Source organism: Schistocerca americana, chromosome 6 (assembly GCF_021461395.2).
Source record: "Schistocerca americana isolate TAMUIC-IGC-003095 chromosome 6, iqSchAmer2.1, whole genome shotgun sequence".
Taxonomy (NCBI): domain Eukaryota; kingdom Metazoa; phylum Arthropoda; class Insecta; order Orthoptera; family Acrididae; genus Schistocerca; species Schistocerca americana.
The window spans coordinates 289,494,580-289,499,579 of NC_060124.1; the positions used below are offsets into that span (position 1 = coordinate 289,494,580).

Sequence of the window (5,000 nt, forward strand, 5' to 3'; positions counted from 1 at the left end):
GTTTCCACTGTCTCTTTCAAGACAGTTGCATAGGCGGGACGTAGGCGTGTGGCGGCCCCTGTTCAAGCGTTCTGTGTCCAACGGCCTCACGGCCGATGGGCGTCGTACGGCTCCACACCGGAGCGGACAGGCAGTCGGGCGAAAGTCATTCAAAACCGGCGCCAGGCGCCAGGTGCCGCAGGCCAGCCGCTCCAGCGCTTCAGCGCTCGTACCACACAACATTGGCGTTAGTTTTGAGAAGCACGCGTGGTTCCGCACGCGGCGCACGGCTACTGCGAGCCGTACAGGTAGCGTGTTGCGCGACACGACACGCACATCGAAAGACATGCAGTCTAGTCGGTAATGATCCTTCCGCAGGTTCACCTACAGAAACCTTGTTACGACTTTTACTTCCTCTAAATGATCAAGTTTGGTCATCTTTCCGGTAGCATCGGCAACGACAGAGTCAATGCCGCGTACCAGTCCGAAGACCTCACTAAATCATTCAATCGGTAGTAGCGACGGGCGGTGTGTACAAAGGGCAGGGACGTAATCAACGCGAGCTTATGACTCGCGCTTACTGGGAATTCCTCGTTCATGGGGAACAATTGCAAGCCCCAATCCTAGCACGAAGGAGGTTCAGCGGGTTACCCCGACCTTTCGGCCTAGGAAGACACGCTGATTCCTTCAGTGTAGCGCGCGTGCGGCCCAGAACATCTAAGGGCATCACAGACCTGTTATTGCTCAATCTCGTGCGGCTAGAAGCCGCCTGTCCCTCTAAGAAGAAAAGTAATCGCTGACAGCACGAAGGATGTCACGCGACTAGTTAGCAGGCTAGAGTCTCGTTCGTTATCGGAATCAACCAGACAAATCGCTCCACCAACTAAGAACGGCCATGCACCACCACCCACCGAATCAAGAAAGAGCTATCAATCTGTCAATCCTTCCGGTGTCCGGGCCTGGTGAGGTTTCCCGTGTTGAGTCAAATTAAGCCGCAGGCTCCACTCCTGGTGGTGCCCTTCCGTCAATTCCTTTAAGTTTCAGCTTTGCAACCATACTTCCCCCGGAACCCAAAAGCTTTGGTTTCCCGGAGGCTGCCCGCCGAGTCATCGGAGGAACTGCGGCGGATCGCTGGCTGGCATCGTTTATGGTTAGAACTAGGGCGGTATCTGATCGCCTTCGAACCTCTAACTTTCGTTCTTGACTAATGAAAACATACTTGGCAAATGCTTTCGCTTCTGTTCGTCTTGCGACGATCCAAGAATTTCACCTCTAACGTCGCAATACGAATGCCCCCGCCTGTCCCTATTAATCATTACCTCGGGTTCCGAAAACCAACAAAATAGAACCGAGGTCCTATTCCATTATTCCATGCACACAGTATTCAGGCGGGCTTGCCTGCTTTAAGCACTCTAATTTGTTCAAAGTAAACGTGCCGGCCCACCGAGACACTCACTCAAGAGCACCCTGGTAGGATTGCAACGGGGTCCGCCTCGGGACGCACGAGCACGCACGAGGCGCGTCGCACGCCTTCAGCTCGCCCCACCGGCAGGACGTCCCACGATACATGCCAGTTAAACACCGACGGGCGGTGAACCAACAGCGTGGGACACAAATCCAACTACGAGCTTTTTAACCGCAACAACTTTAATATACGCTATTGGAGCTGGAATTACCGCGGCTGCTGGCACCAGACTTGCCCTCCAATAGATACTCGTTAAAGGATTTAAAGTGTACTCATTCCGATTACGGGGCCTCGGATGAGTCCCGTATCGTTATTTTTCGTCACTACCTCCCCGTGCCGGGAGTGGGTAATTTGCGCGCCTGCTGCCTTCCTTGGATGTGGTAGCCGTTTCTCAGGCTCCCTCTCCGGAATCGAACCCTGATTCCCCGTTACCCGTTACAACCATGGTAGGCGCAGAACCTACCATCGACAGTTGATAAGGCAGACATTTGAAAGATGCGTCGCCGGTACGAGGACCGTGCGATCAGCCCAAAGTTATTCAGAGTCACCAAGGCAAACGGACCGGACGAGCCGACCGATTGGTTTTGATCTAATAAAAGCGTCCCTTCCATCTCTGGTCGGGACTCTGTTTGCATGTATTAGCTCTAGAATTACCACAGTTATCCAAGTAACGTGGGTACGATCTAAGGAACCATAACTGATTTAATGAGCCATTCGCGGTTTCACCTTAATGCGGCTTGTACTGAGACATGCATGGCTTAATCTTTGAGACAAGCATATGACTACTGGCAGGATCAACCAGGGAGCTGCGTCAACTAGAGCTGAGCAGCCGGCCGCCCGGGAGTGTTTCCCGGGGGCCCGCGCGAACACGCAAGCGTCCGCTCGATTATTCTGCAAACAGGAGGAGGCTGAGCTCCCCTGCACAATACACCTCGAAACCCTCTCAGGTCCCGGCGGCGCGCAGCGCCGTCCTAAGTACTTGGTCGGGTTCGAGAGAGGCGCAATCGCCCGGAGTTTGGCGAGTAGACGCTTTAGGTGCGACCACCCGTGCTCCCAACTGAGCTTGCCGCTGCCGACAGAGGCCCGGGAGCGTGCTGTCGTGGCATTGCCGGCGGGAGACAACACGCGCCACCTACGGTGGCCGGCAGCTCCAACGCCAGCGCCACAGAAGGACAAAAGCCCCACTTGGGTGCCGAAGCGAACTCTCCCAGCACAGCGCACGCGCCAACACGTCCGCACAGCTGCGATACAAACCACCTGCGAGAACCGCAGAGGCGACCGAGCAGCAGACGGCGTCGCGGCGCCGAGCGCCGGGCGGCGGCGCATCCTCAGCGCACACAGTCCTCAATCGGACCAGCACACTGCAGATGTCCACCGCGCTTCGCACCGGGCCCGCGAGGACCTACTTTGGCCGCACGGCGCCGCGTGCAGGGTGCGCCGGCGCGCAGCTGCGCCGCCTGCCGCCTCCGTCGGCCGGCGCGCCTGCCACTGGCCGCCCCCACCAGCCGGCTGTAGCGCGTGCGCCCACGCACCGCGCGGCCAGCACGCCGGGAGGCCCCCCCTCACCGGCCGGGGACGGTCCCACCCAGCCACCGCCGCGTATCGCTTCACACCCACATGCCATTCACGTTCGTGGGCATGGTGGGTATCGCTGAAACAACCGGTTGGTAGCTCAACCGATCGTCGCCATCACTGATTCACCTCTAGCGAGAACAACCGCACCACAACGGTTTACCAGTTGTTCATTTGCGTAACGTCACCAGCAAACGTAGACGTCCATCGCCATTTGCAAATTCAACGATTGTTGCATGCCTGTGTCAGGTGTCACGACACACTATGTCTGCCCACATACACGCAACAACATGTGCACGCTTCGCGAACACGTGGAAGGTGGCCCCCGTACGTATGCGATGTCCATTGCGCGAACGACTGTCAACCGGCCTCTGTCGCATGTCGCAGATGTGGAACGCAGTGCACCATGCTATCACGGTGTGTGAGAAGAGACGACTACGTCTGACAACACGCGCCACTACATCAACAGACGGCTCATGCTGATCGCCATCCACGGCATACCATACTGCAATCCAGCTCTTATAGGGAGACGACACGTAGCTGAGTGCACAATATTTGGACCGTATGGTTCGCCGTTGTTGGCGCAGTCGTGGTACGGTCACACATGTACCACGATGTATCATTCAGTACATGAGGACCAATGTGCAGTACAGTGTGTCATTTGGACGTACAACATCAGCGGACAGTTGACACAAGCCGTACCACAACGTAGGCTGTGCTTCGCCATGCGAATGCCAATGAACAACTGCGAAGGGCATTGAGCATGTACGTCCTGCTGCCATCCGCATTACAGTGTATAGCTGCAAGGTGTTTAACATGAAGCGATACTCTGGGGACCGGGCAGTGCGAGTGGCAAACTATATTGCGGGGGTTGCAGTTAGGCAACACTACACTAATTTAACGCGTCGTATGACAATTACAGAGCGGGTTAAGGCCCAACGTGTGTTGGGTTAAGGCCCAACGTGTGTTGGGTTAAGGCCCAACGTGTGTTGGGTTAAGGCCCAACGTGTGTTGGGTTAAGGCCCAACGTGTGTTGGGTTAAGGCCCAACGTGTGTTGGGTTAAGGCCCAACGTGTGTTGGGTTAAGGCCCAACGTGTGTTGGGTTAAGGCCCAACGTGTGTTGGGTTAAGGCCCAACGTGTGTTGGGTTAAGGCCCAACGTGTGTTGGGTTAAGGCCCAACGTGTGTTGGGTTAAGGCCCAACATAGGTTAGGTTAAGGCGCAACATAGGTTAGGTTAAGGCGCAACATAGGTTAGGTTAAGGCGCAACATGGGTTAGGTTAAGGCGCAACATGGGTTAGGTTAAGGTACAATATGGGTTAGGTTAAGGTACAATATGGGTTAGGTTAAGGTACAATATGGGTTAGGTTAAGGTACAATATGGGTTAGGTTAAGGTACAATATGGGTTAGGTTAAGGTACAATATGGGTTAGGTTAAGGTACAATATGGGTTAGGTTAAGGTACAATATGGGTTAGGTTAAGGCGCAACATAGGTTAGGTTAAGGCGCAACATAGGTTAGGTTAAGGCGCAACATAGGTTAGGTTAAGGCGCAACATAGGTTAGGTTAAGGCGCAACAGAGGTTAGGTTAAGGCGCAACACGGGTTAGGTTAAGGCGCAACACGGGTTAGGTTAAGGCGCAACACGGGTTAGGTTAAGGCGCAACACGGGTTAGGTTAAGGCGCAACACGGGTTAGGTTAAGGCGCAACACGGGTTAGGTTAAGGCGCAACACGGGTTAGGTTAAGGCGCAACACGGGTTAGGTTAAGGCGCAACACGGGTTAGGTTAAGGCGCAACACGGGTTAGGTTAAGGCGCAACACGGGTTAGGTTCAGGCACAATACGGGTTAGGTTAAGGCACAATACGGGTTAGGTTAAGGCGCAATACGGGTTAGGTTAAGGCACAATACGGGTTAGGTTAAGGCACAATACGGGTTAGGTTAAGGCACAATACGGGTTAGGTTAAGGCACAATATGGGTTAGG

The 5,000-nt window shown here is 54.8% G+C and overlaps 1 non-coding gene across 1 annotated transcript; it reads right to left on the reverse strand.

Annotated features, from left to right (window-relative positions):
- Nucleotides 1–340: 340 nt before the first annotated feature.
- On the reverse strand, nucleotides 341–2,249 carry LOC124621032. Its single transcript, XR_006980522.1, has one exon. It is a non-coding gene; the product is annotated as a small subunit ribosomal RNA (ribosomal RNA).
- Nucleotides 2,250–5,000: the final 2,751 nt, after the last annotated feature.